The 14,563-nt window shown below is 40.2% G+C and overlaps 1 protein-coding gene across 1 annotated transcript in view; it reads left to right on the top strand.

Annotated features, from left to right (window-relative positions):
- DHX37 (DEAH-box helicase 37) overlaps window positions 1-14,563 on the top strand; it is a 1,097,190-nt gene that overhangs the window by 699,620 nt on the left and 383,007 nt on the right. The window lies entirely within an intron of this gene.

Here is a 14,563-nt window from a genome sequence, read left to right on the forward strand (position 1 = left end):
CATGAATTATTATATTTGGGGTTAGTCTACTTTTCCATCAAGACTCACTTATCTGCCATTAATGCTTGCCTACCTTTAGAACCCCTTCACATTCCAGGACAGTGATTAAACTTTTTTGAGAGGAGTTTTAAACCTTAACCCCCCAAGAAAGCCCATTGCCCCTGCTTTGGGACCATAATTTTTTTTGGAAAACTCACTTTATTCCCAGTTGAACTGGCTGCTTCAGTTTTTCTTAAATTCTGCAGTTGGAAAACCATACTTTTCCTGGCCTTGACTTTAGCCCGCAGAGTCTCAGAACTCCATGCTGTCATGGCTATTCCTCCCTTTCTCATCTTCCAAAAAGACAGGGTAAGCCTCAGAGCCAGTCCTTCTTTCATGCCAAAACTGGTTATCGGACTAATGCTCAGTCAGACAATCAATCTTCCCACCTTCCTCCCCAGCCCAAATATAGGTGGAAAGAATCTTTATGCTCATTAGATTGTCACAGACAGCTGAGGTTTTACCTGGAAAAAAACTAAGGATATCAGAAAAACAGGCCAACTGTATATGGATTTCAGGTTAGGGCAACCATTTTCCAAACAAGTTATTACTTACTTGATCTCAAAGACTATTATCTTCTGCTATTCTTGCCATGGAAAGACTTCAACCACATGGCCAAAAGCACATTCCACTCAAGCACTGGCATCTCCTGGGGCCTTCTGCAAGGGGGTGGATGCTAGGTCCATTCTAGAAGCAGCCACCTGGTAATCTGTTCGCACTTTAACAAAACACTCTAAGCTAGATGCCTTCTCCACATCCAGGGCAGTGTTTGCCAGACCTGTTCTCTCTGGCCTGCTGGACTCTTCATTTTCTCCTTCTCTTTAAGCTTGGCACCCATCTCTCTCTCTCTCTATCTCTGAGAATAGCCCATCTGTTAAGATTACCACAACAGTGACTCAGCAGGGATATAGTACAGTTGTGTACGAACTTACCATAACAGTAGATGGTCCTATTGATCACTGTTGCAATATTTTTTCCCTCACACCTTATCCCCCTGTCTTATTTTTCTCTCACTATTGGCACAAACACTATGCCTTACACATGCAGACACACACTCATTATACCAGGATATTACAACTTTTTTGAGGGGGAACTTCATTATCCTTTTCAAACTATGCCCCTCCTAGCTGACCCATCACTTTCCTTGATTTTCTTCAGGCTGCTGCTGGCTTAGAGATAGTCTGTGGCTCTCACACGTATGTCCAATTTTATACCACTATGCTGACAAGCTGAGGTCATTATCTGGATGTATGTCCAAGAAAGGTAAAACTTTGGTACCTCAGCCAGATATCAATATATCAGCGAGCTTCAACCCATCTGTTAAAAATACTGCAGCAGTGATCAGTATGGCATCATCTTCCTCAACAAGTTTTTTCAGTAGGATATCATCAGTTATGGTAAGTTCGTACACAACTGTGTGTGCATAGGTTTACTATTGTTTGTGCGAACTACATTTTGTCGGCAGCAGTGTGCTGAACATCAGAATGTCGAGCGCACAAACAGTTGATGAGATAGTCGAAGACACTTATGCAAATGCACTACTGCATTCACATAAGTGTAATTCGGCTATCTGCATGGAGATCACGGAACAGTGGGGATTGGAAATTCATCCATATCCCCACTGTAATGTGTTCTCAGAGTTAGAATATATAATTGGGGGTTGTGGGGCACAGCCCCCCACATGGGGGGTGCAGGTGGGCTTGCCCCCCTGCGAAACCATGATATGTCGTATAGGCATCTGATTTACATCAGCTCCTATACGGCTATCACGTGCTTTCGGCAACCATGTCGATTCAAATGTGTTGGGCGTTTGGTTCGACATTGTCACCGTTCTTTTTTTTTTTTTTGTGTGTTACTGTTCATTGTTTTGAACGGCAAGTACTGAGTGCAGGTAAACAAATAAAACAAAAAAGCACCAAACCAAGCTACGAACGACCACAAGGAATAGTGTAATTTTACTTTAATCTCCTCTTTTGTCACTAGGACTTTTTCAGAATAATGAATACACACATTGCAACCAACTTAAGTACTACTCTCTTAATTGTTAACACAAACCAATCAACTTCAATTCAGTTAATCTATTAAGTCTTAAAAATATACTTCAATGTACAAAAATGGTGTTAATAAAAACAATGAAAGTATACTCTAATAAAAATTGATACACGTGTAAAATGTTGAAGAAACTAGTTCTAATTAAAAATACTTTCTTTCTTAGTGCATAAGCTTGTGTTCTTTAGAAAACACATTATATTTATAGCCTCATTGAGGGCAGGTTTCTTATCTGCCTTTAACTTTATTTGCCATCTTGTTTCTCGTTATTCCAGAAAGTTTTTGAATTCACCACCTCTGATGTCCAAGGTATAATGTTCCAAAATGGTGAACAAAAACTTTCTAAAACTGGAACATTCCTGGCTGTGTTTGTACAAGGCATTATTCCTGTCCAATTTCTTTATACTATGTGCATGTTCTCTAATACGTTTATTCAAACTCCTAGTGGTCATCCCTACATAAAAATGTTGGCAAAATTTGAGGTACACATAGCCTTGTGGCCACCCTTTACTTGGTAAGCTTTTATTAGCTACGGCTGTAACCACAAAGGCAACATATAGCAATATTCAGAACTAATTGTAAATGGAGCACTTAGCTCCACTTTTTAAAAATGGTGATGTGTAACCAATCTGCGGGAAAGTCTCCAGGAATAGATGGTATTCCGGTGGAAGTTTGGAAGCTAGTTGGGAGTAAAATGATAAAGATCTGGAAGGTTCTGTTTAAGAGTATTATAGAACGATGGGAAGCACCAGCATCATAGAAAAAGCTGTGGTGGCTGTAATAACTAAAGACAGTAAAGATCTATCAGATCCAGCTTCATGTAGGCTCATTTTAGTTTTACATGATGATTGTGTCTATATTGGCCAAAAGATGTTGCCAAAATTGTAGAGTTGAAACCTCAGCTGAGTGTCCAAACCAGGTTCTCCACCACTTGCAGCTGACACACACACACACACACACACACACACACACACACACACACACACACACACACACCTGGGAAGGGCTGGCACAGATTTACTAGCTATGCCTCCTTCTGTCCAGACTATAAGGTAGTTAACTGCCACCAGACACCCCAAAGCCAGCTACTCCAAGGCCCTTACCAGGGTACCCAGTTATACTGAATGAAATTAATATTAATACAGATGGTAATATTGACCAAACAGCCAGGCTTTCAGGAGTGGCCACAGTGTCGCCAATAGATGTAAATACTCTCAAAGGTTAAAATATTCCCTAAAGGACCAGCTACAATGAAAAAGTTTAAATATATTTAATAATAAAAGAACGTGAAAATAATAAATACCTATTTACAGTACACACCAGAATTTCAAGTCACAGGAAGTATTAAAAATAACACAGGTGGACAGGTTCACACAGTTACAGACAAACAATACTCTAGCTAATCTCACTGTATTTTTCTGACTGATGTAAATAATTATTATTCCCTGGTTGCATACTTGAGCAAGGCAAGATGAAGTAGGTGAGAGATCCTCCTTTGTCTGATTACAAAAACATTGTGCTCTGAGACTTTGGTCTCACCTTGTATTAAACATTATTTTTAGTGAAGGATTTCAAAATTATATGATATAATTCTGGTCCTTTGACTTCTGGTTCCCATGCTTCCCCCCATTGGCTAGAAGCTGTCAGGATTTAGCATCTATGTGTCAATAATACACACACAGAGCATTGCTAAGATCTGCTGCAGCTCCTAGAAGTCATGAAACAATTTCAAACCTCCACCCCAGTGACAATGCAGGAAGCTTCATAGTACAGACTTTTTGCCTCTGGCTGCATTGAAAATTGTAAGATACAATCTTTATGGCTTAAACTAGGTAATTTTATTTCAAACTGTTTTCAAAGTTTGAGATTAACCTCTTCTCTTCCAGTATCCTGTGTTAAAACATATACATTTAATCAGTTACAGTAATGCATGTATATTTCTTTTTCTGTCCAGCAGGGCACACTGTTGGAACATTTTTAACACAAGCAGCTTTACAAATACATTTTGCAACACAAACATGTACAAATCAGTTTGATATACAATTGACATATAATTCTTTACAAAACTCCCATCAAGCTGTGCTGGCATATGTTGCACATACACTGCCCTACTTCTTCTGGCATAGCTGGCAGTACCTCACATCGTCACACCAACCATATCTGAAGGAGTGAATATTGTAACAGAGGTAAAAGAACAGGAAATGGGATCTTCAGAAAAAGGTTGGAGTAAATTGCATAGAAAAAGTGGAAAATGTGGAAACAGTACATGCAGAAAAATGTTTTAGAGGAGGATTGAGGTTTAAGAGAAGGCAGGAATTAAACGATTTATGTAATGTTGGATTGATTATATTGTATAAGATAGTGTATTCAACACAATGTTTGTAAATATGGTTTGATTACTTTTATAAAGTTTGCATTTGTCACAACAATTCATTAGAGGTGTTTTTTAACACTGTATTGATGGGCTCTGATAATATCCCAGAATATCTCCTAAATAGCCTGAAACATGACATATCTGGACCACTGGAGTCACTTTTTAACCATAGCCTGCAGACAGGCTTTGTGTTATACGAAAGGAAAACTGCAACAGTCATCCATCTGCACAAGGATGGCCATCATGGACCCTGGGAACCACAGACCCTTAGGTCTGCCTATCCTCATGTGCAAAGCCGTGGAAAGAATTATCATGGAAGTGATTGATAAGGGCATAGGAAAACTTCAGACACTAGATCCAATCCAGTTTTGTCAAGGACAGATTATGCCTACTCATCCTGTTGCATTTTTTTGAGAAGGTCAGTAAGGCAATGGATTAGGGCATAACTGTGCTTACTGGCTAACTTAACCTGACTAAAGCATGTGCTACAATACCCTACTTGTGCATTATAAACAAACTTATAGATAGTAGGCATAAACCGCTGTGTTACATGCTGGATAACCAGCTGGCTCTCAGATAGGACACAGTAAGTAAGGATAAGGGAGACCACCTTCACAAAGAGGCTGGTCACTAGCAGAGTCCCTCAGGGATGTATGCTGAGTACTGCTCTTTTTTTGGCATCTACTTCTTGGAAGTCAAGGCTAATGTCAAGGGCCTCTGGCTGACCGAGTTTGGAGATGATTGTAGACTAGGAGCAGTCATAGAATCCTCCCTACCGGAAGGACTACCACATACAAATGAGTGGTACCAGAGACGTGGCTTAAAACCCAGTGCTAGGAAATGCATAATAGTACCCTTTGGGAAGTCAGACACCCTAGGAAATTACCTCATTGGTAACACACCCCTATGAGTAGAACCAGAAGTCAGGGACTTACAATATGTAGATAGTAAACTGGCTTCTGACCAACATGTAACTAAGGTGGTAAGGAAATCCTTCTATGTTGCTCAACGTATAAGTAACGGTATGGTATCTATTACCAAGGAAGTCATCATTCCACTGTATTCGATCCCTCATCATCAGGCCCATCACTGAGTGCAGTGCCCCGTTCAGTATATACCCGACCAGGCACTTGCAAGAACTGGAACTTCTACAGAGGTTCCGTACAAAAAACGTACAGGGTGTAAATAGTAATGCCCTGCACAGATCATCTCAAAACCCTATCTGTACGCTCTTTCTACAGACTGTTGAGAGGTGATCTATGCCTGGCATACAGTGCATCCTTGGATCCCACTCTGACGGACCTTTTCCATATCCACAAAATGAGTAGCATCAACATTATTATTTTATCTGGGGATTTAAGCTTGGCCTGCAACATAAATAGAATACACAGGGACAAGTATGTGTCTCAGAAAATTCCCTTTCCCTGGAAGAAGCTTGCATCCATGTGAAGCAGAGCTCTTTCTTAACACTGTTCAAGAGAAACTTGGACTAGTGGATGGGAAGTTGGAAATGCTCTCTGGATCTAGCTCCTATGTCTGTAATGGACAGAGGCAGCCTGTTAATCTGTTATCTTTAGGAGGGATTTGCTGGTACTACAGACAACATGTTATATATCTCAACTCGTATTTTCTTCAGGTGTCTGAAATTTGTAGGATTTTTTGCTGGATCTCTGAAATGCTGGGAAGACTGGCATTACTGCCTGCTGTTTGTTTTTGAATGTTTGCATAGGCAGAATTGGAGCCCACGTGAGCATAGGCTAATCAGTTTGATGAAGATGGTATCTAAAAGAAGCTTTAATGAAGAGATGGAAAAAAAGTTTGCTTCCTATATGAAGCAAGGCATAAACTCTTATGGTAGTCACAAACTAATGTAGGTTTGGCCATGTAAGTTAGTGGATGCCCAGTGATTTGTTTTTTGGCTAGATATGAGGATGGTATTTGTTGGACATTTTAGTGTGGCTGAAATCAGAGTGATGTTCTTAGATCACTGCTGTCTCTACTTGCATGTCTTTCATGTTGTGAGGAGTCTGGTGGCTGATAAATAATGCTGTAAGGCTTTAGCAATATCTTTTGGCTTCTCCTCTTAGGGATTGCCACAGTGGATCACCGGTCCGCAGATTGATTGCTAGTGGGATTTTTATGGTGTCAAATTGCCAGCCTGGTTCCACCCTTCACAGAAGACACACACACACACACACACACACACACACACACACACACACACACACACAAGCCTACTGCATGTGTTTAAAACTCACTCGACTGCAGGGAAGACATGCAGACTTCACACTTAATGCACTCTGGCCGAGAATCGAACCGAAGAACCTCTTACTGTGAGGCCACAATGCTAACCGATGCACCACCACGACTGATGCTGTAAGGCTTTCGATAATTAAATTTGTTCTAAAATATTATAAGAGTTGAGGTAAATGATGGAAACAAGGGTAAGTGGGAATGATGTAATAGAAATTAAGGTGATTATTCTGATGGAAACTGTACTTGTTGACAGTTAAGTATTTTTGTACTAATATTTGTATTGTGTGAAGGTTCATTTTTTAATTCATTATTAATTGGTTGTAGCTACCCGTTTATGTAATGTTGTAACATTTTGAGTTCATAAAATTTTTAGGTGAAAAAAAATCTTTAATTCTGATTTTTTTTAAATATCCTAAAATGTAAGAACTACACATAACTCCAGTAAACTGTATTTCACTTGTACACACTGATTATTTATGCATAAAATAAACCATCGAAATGGAGTACCTTACTTGGCAGTAATTCTTAAGCATTGCATGCATTGTGTATAAACTAAATGTTTTGAATTTACTTAATTGTTTTAACTGTGTTTTAATTATAATTGTCTGCAATGGCTTTTGGCCCAGGAGGGTTCTTGGACCAGCCTACCTCACCCATCTAGTAAATGGAAATTAACAAGTAAAGTGTCCTGTTATTAAAGGCTGTGTTTTATATCTAAAATGTACTTTATAGAATAGTAGGAAGGCATACCTTTTACAAAGGGGTTTTAGATATGTATTAATTTTTATTCAAGTTTATATGTTTGCTTGAAACCTTGTACCGGTATTTAAATGTCTTGTGTTCTCCTTGTCTTATCTTTCTGTGCTGTAAATATATATATATATATATATATATATATATATATATATATATATATATATGTATGGGTTCGCTATAGAATCCTGAATTTCAGTATTTCGAAATTCTATAGCCAAAACCTTTAAATACCGTAACCCCATAACTGAGAAATTTAAAACTGCGAACCTACAGTGCAAACACACCACACACATGCACACAATCTCTCCCCACAATCAAATAAACAATCCTACATTACAGACAAGCAGGGGGGCAAGGCGTCATGCACCCCCACACCCCCCTATTTATATATACTAACTCCTAGATCGCACAATCACACACACAAAGGTACCTCACACACCCACTTCACAGCCCCTTGCACACACACATCACAGCCAAAACACACACTAACATACACAAAAGCCCGTAATCAACACACTAAGTAGTACTTACCTACACTTACACCTATGCATTCACACACCGCAACACTAGAAGCTCTGAACTTCGGTATTTTGAATTTCACGCTTTTGGTGTTTTGGAATTTCAAGGCTTCGGTATTATAATTTCGAAATACTAAAAGTTGGGATTTGAGTATTTCGAAATTATAAAGGGAACCCATATATATATATATATATATATATATATATATATATATATATAGATATATAGATATATATATATATATAGATATATATAGATATATATATATATATATATATATATATATATATATATATATGGATCTACCTGACAACATCGACAATTCAGAACACCGACACCGACTTCACCGACACCACATAATCGACAGTTCACAAACACGACACCTCATACTCTCGACACATCATAACAACAAACAAAATAAATCCCCTGTCCTAAACCCACACACACAACACAAGCACACCAAAATCCTTACAAACCAACACTAACCCTTACATACACAACTATCTACAACCCTAACCGAAACCCTAACCCTAAGGTCCGTCACTATCGCACACTCACCTAACCCGCGCCCTAACCCTAACTCACTTAACGCCCTAACCAAAAATATCACTACTGCTCACTTACCTAACCCACGCCCTAACCCTAACTCACTTATCCCACCCTATCCCTACAGACCGTCAACATCGCACACTTACCTTACTCGCACCCTTACCTAACCCGCGCCCTAACCCTAACTCACTTATCCCACCCCTATCCCTACAGACAGTCAACATCGCACACTTACCTTACTCGCACCCTAACGTCCGTCACTACCGCATACTTACACATCCTTTCCCCATCTCAGTGTTCTCAGCGTCGGTGTTTTCCTCCGTCGGTCTTCTGACTTGTCGATCTTCTAAGTCGTTGTCGGTGTTCTGAATTGTCGATGTTGTCAGGTAGATCCATATATATATATATATATATATATATATATATATATATGTGTGTGTATATATACACACACACACACACACACACATATATATATGTGTAAAAACACATTTAGATGTATATGTTTGTTAATAATGGTAATCATGACTTCTATGTGTCTTTTCCTATCAGTGTATAATTGCATGGTGTTATGTGCCTCACGGCCTGTGTCATGCTTGAAAATGGTCTAAGAAACATTTCATGTACACTGTTAACAAATGGTAAACATACAAATAAAGTTTAAGTGAAGGAATTTTTTGTTTGGCGACCCTCTGATTTTGTTAATTCTGGATAATAACCAAAGCTTTTCCACTGGCTTTTATTGTTATAGACATTCAGGGGGCATTACTTCATACTACAGGCCCCAACCCTGATTTTTCTACTGTAGATTTTCTTTCCTGTATCACTGCAGATATTTGATATACTCTCCAATGAAGAAGCACTTCATTATGATGACTCTTCTTTAAAGAAGCACTTCCTGTAATGCTTTGTCATTAAAAAAATTAAATTACATTTCAAAAATGCTACTTATTGTTCCTCACTTCTCTGACCAAAGGGACTCCAGACTTTTCTGGCAAGGCATACATGCCATAACCCAAATACAGGCCTGCATCCTCCCCATGTGTTGATAACACAGAATTTCTGAACAAACTAAATACCTACTACAGCAGATTTGATATGGACAACAACTCTGTGCCAAATAAGCTCCCTGTCGAACAGAGTGAGGAGGTGCTATGTCTAGGAACATCTGATGTTCTGAATACACTGAGACAATTAAATTCAAGAAAAACTGCTGGTCCTGATAATAATATTTGAAGTGTTCTAAGAGATTGTGCTACCCAACTGTCCACTGTACTAACAGATATATTCAACACATACCTGCAACTAGCCTTTGTACCCAGTTGCTTCAAAAATGCAACAATCATTCCTTACCCCAGAAATGTCAACCAACAAGTCTAAATGATTACTGGCCAGTTACACTTTCATCAACAGTTATGAAATGCTTTGAGGGGTTGATCAAGACCCTACCTGCAAATGGATACATTACAGTTTGCTTATAGATCTAACTGCTACATGGCTCATGCAGTAGCTTTAGCACTTCATGAATCCTTGGCACATCTAGAGAACAAGAATTGCTATGTCAGAATGCTGTTCATCGATTTTAGTTCCTCTTTTAATACTGTCATCATCCAGAATCTGATATCAAAGCTGATGCAGCTAGGCATCAACACCCCCCTTATGTAACTGGATACTGGACTTTTTCATCAACAGACCCCAAAAAGTATGTGTGGTAAATAACAGTTCAGTCAGTATTACATTGAGCATGGGTGTCCTCTGCTGTTCACCTTGTTGACACACAGCTGCATGGCCAAGCATGAATCCAACAAAATCATCAAGTTTACAGATGATACCACTGTTGTAGGTCTTTTCTGAAATGGTGAGGAAACAGGCTACAGGGATGAAGTGGAGCATCTGATAGGCTGGTGAGACAACAATCTGGCCTTAAATGTAAGCAAGGCCAAAGAATTAATAGTGGACTTCAGGAGGAGACAGGAGATACATTACCCTCTGGAAATTAAGGGGGTGGCATTGAAAAGGGCAAAAAAACACCAAGTTGGTGCACATCTCCTGTGACCTATCCTGGTCGACTCGTATTAGCCACACAGTGAAGAAGGCACAACGTCTGCACTTCCTACAGAAACTGAGGAAGGCAAACCTGTCTCAGTCCATCCTCAAAACCTTCTACAGGGGGACCCCTTGAGAGCATCCTCTTAAGTAACATCATAGTTTGGTAACTGCAAAGCATATGACCGCAAGGCTGTCCTGAGGGTAGTGAGGACAGTGGAAAAAGTCACTGGTTCCTCACTCCCATCCATGAATGATCTGCACAAGACTCTGTGTGTAGGAAGGGCTATGAAGAAAATCGACAATCCCACTCCCCCTGCCCATGGCATGCCTTTACTTGGGCAGGCGGTATTGCAGCTTACACTGCAAAACATGTAGACTGAACAGGAGCCTCTTCCCTTTATCCTCAAGGCTGCTGAACTTGAATGCCTGGCATGACCGCGAATAATCAGATAAATATGCCACTTGCTGTGAAGTGTCATCTGTAGTAATTACTCTGGCAAATTGCTTCAATAACTGGTACAGTTAGCCTGATTTCTTATGCAATGACTTTCTGAATGTGCAATAGTCAGGAGTGAGTCACCAATCCATGCATGTGCAGTATGAACTTCAGAATGTATCATACTACAACTTATGAAGTGCAGTATCTAAGCAATCACAATGTGAAGTCATGATCTTTGCAATACCTACTAGTAAAATATTGTCTAATGCCTTCCTGTCCAATTGTGATAATTTATTGTTTTCATAGGATCATAGGAAGTTGCTAGGCTATTGGCCCTGTGGCTCTTATAAGCCTAGCTAAGGGTTTAGCCCATGTTTAGACAAGTCAGCACCCAAAGCCTCTGTCCAGGAGGGACATAGGTGGAATCCCAGTGGTGTATTTTCTGTTTCCCATCCAGTTATCCAGGTTGCGCTTGAAAAGGGATGATGAAGTACTCTGCTTGATGTGGGAAGGGAGTTTTTTCCACAGATGGGGGAGTCTCTGGGGCAAAAATCTGTCTCGCTAACAAGTCCCATTGATGTCACAGATCAGGTTGAGGTCGCGCATGCGGGTTACTCGAGTGGAGCTTGACTTGCAGATATGCAGCAGTCCCATCAAGGTGGGGTCTGAGATTGCTTTGTATGCTAGACAGAGGTCACCTCTGAGGAATCTGTATGAAACTAAGTAGAGGGACAGCGCTTTTAGCCTGTCTGTGTAGGGTAGATGTTTGAGGCCCTGAATTCTTCTGGTGAAGAACCTCTGTGGTCTGTCCACCTGCTGCATGTGCTTTGCAAGGTACATGCCAAAGGGGGCATTGTACTCAATAATTGGCCTTATAAAGGTAGAATACAGGGATGTTATGATCTCCTTGTCCTTGGACGAGATACCCTTACGAGGTGGGCCATATAGAAACCTTTCCATACAATGGAAGCAACATAGTGGTCAAAAGCCAGGTTGCTATCAACCTGGTGCCCAAATCCTTCACGACTGATTGCATGCTTATGACGTTGTTATTCAGTTAGTCACTCTCCCCAAAGGGGATGATGATGCATTGTTTTGCATTCAGCTTGAGGCCATGTTTCTGGCACCAGTCATTTGTTTAGGTGAGACCCTCTTGGAGGACGTCCACATCACTTGGGGAATTGATGATCGAGCCTAGCTTGCAGTCATCTGCAAATTTGGTCAGCCATAACCCACTGGTTTTGGCCTGCACTTCAGAGAAGTATATCCTGAATAACAGAGGCCCCAGGACTAATCCATGGAGTACGCCGCTCGATACAGGTCTACTGCTTGAGGTGGCTCCCCCTATTTTGATTAGGTGGGTTCTGTCAGTGAGCCAGTTTGCCACCCATCTGATAACATATGGATTGATGCCTAGTTGAGAGAGTTTATCTATTGTACCTGAGTGGAGAATAGTGTTGAACGCTTTGGCCAGGTCAAGGTAGGCAGCGTGCACAGTCTTCCCCTCATCTATGGCTTTGGTGATTGTCTCAAATAGGTTGACTAGATTTAACAGACATGACCTCCCCTTGACAAAGCCAAACTGTGTGGGGTCGAATGTTTGAAGGTTGCCAATGTCAGTGTTAATGAGGTCCATGATAATCCGTTCCATGGCCTTCCAGATCAGGCTAGTTAGTCTGATGGGTCTATAATTTCCCAGATCAGTGGACAACTCTATCTTTGTGTAAAGGGATAACAGTGGCTGTCCTCCACTCGGCTGGGACAAAGCTGGTACTCAGGCTTTGGTTGAATAGGGTGCTTTAATGGTGCTGTAAGTTCATGCCCGAGTTCATATAGGATGCAGCCTGGGATGTTATCGGGTCCCATGGAGGCTGTATTTTTTGCCTTTGAGAGGGCAGTGACGACCTCTTCCCTAGAGTTAAGGGGGGGGCAGGTACTGCGGATGTCTTGATTTACGGATGGGGGGGACAGAGGGGTGAAGTTTTTGCTGCATCTGTCAGCCAGTAGGTTGGCTATATCTACAGCATTTATGCATGTGGTGTCCTTGACCAGCAGTTCTGAACAGATCTGGGTGCTTCCTTTGAGATTTGGTGTGTTGTTAATATTTTAATTATTCCTGTATGTGCATTAGTCTTACTGTCACTCAAACTATGTGTTCATTGTTGTGTCTTGCACGGGGACCAAAACAACATAATTATGTTCAGCTTGCACTACTGTGCATATCTGATCAGCAATAAAGTTTATTTTGACTTTGACTCACCCAGTTAAAACATTTTTTTTTTGTTTTTTTAAAGCCCAGTACTTCACATTGCCCATGGCATTCTTTTTGTCCATATCCATACTTTATTATTGCAGTAAACTTGCAATTAATACTAACAAAGCTACCATCATGCTTTTTGCTACCCAGGGAAAGCTCAGCAGCATATGTGTTTGTAGTGCTAACCACCAAAACACTCTTGTGCCAGTTATATCACAGCAGAAATTTCTCTGCATCACACTGGACCATAATTTTTCTATTCACATGCATAGACATCTAAAGTGCTTCAGCAGCTCAAAGGTGTCTACAATATTCCTGTTTTCTTCACTGTCAATATAGATGTGCCACTGCCATTAATGTTCTTCTACCAAGACTGGAATGTGGTCTTTCCATAATTGTATTGCTTTCCACTCAAAACACTGCACTACTCGAAACCACTGAGAATAAGATTCTAAAGTCTGTCAAATCAGCCAGTAATTGAGAAATGCCACTAAACTCTATCCGGTGGCTCCCATGTACTTCAAGAGCCCTCCCTACTACTTAAGATACTGTAACATGCAGTCTGCTGGAAGAAGCCTACTGTCCTCTGTTGCTAGGCATACTCCGGCTTATTCACTTAGAAGCAATGCGGGCATCTTGCTATACAGGCCACCATTCAGTCTTTCATCCTGTGAAAATGCATTCTCCAAGTTAGCTTCTATTACATAGAATTATATACTTGAGGAGATTAGGAAGAAAGACAAGCTTTTGCCCTTAGAAAAAGCTCTTGAGATCATGTATGTCTAGAAAATAAGTGCAATTGCTCAATAGATACAGATTAGCTTATAAATATCCACACACAGAAACAGTGACTTATCTTGTCTAAAGAGTACATGAACATGCAAACTGATAACTGTTGCTTAGATGAGGTCTTCTGCTCTATACATTTGTATGTATGATTTGTGTTTTAATGACGCCTTTCATAACCAGCATGTATGATATATATGCATTTGAGTTCCCAGAGTCATAGATTAGCCTGTAACTGGAGAGTTAATGTTTATTAATTGCTTGATCTTTTTTTCTTTTACTGGGGCTGTAATCTAAAGTAATATTATGTAAGTATTGGATGCTTACTTGTTGTTTTACTGTATGTCATTGTATGTGCTGCTGTTGCATTGTTGTAATCAAATGCTGTATGGGTCGCACCTAAATGGCTTGAGTCTTAGCCAAAAAGGGTCCTTGGGTCAGTCCACCTACTCGATTAACAGAGAATAAGTAAGTAAATAAAAATACAAAT

This window comes from Protopterus annectens, chromosome 4.part0 (assembly GCF_019279795.1).
Source record: "Protopterus annectens isolate FY-2018-M chromosome 4.part0, PAN1.0, whole genome shotgun sequence".
Taxonomy (NCBI): Eukaryota; Metazoa; Chordata; order Ceratodontiformes; family Protopteridae; genus Protopterus; species Protopterus annectens.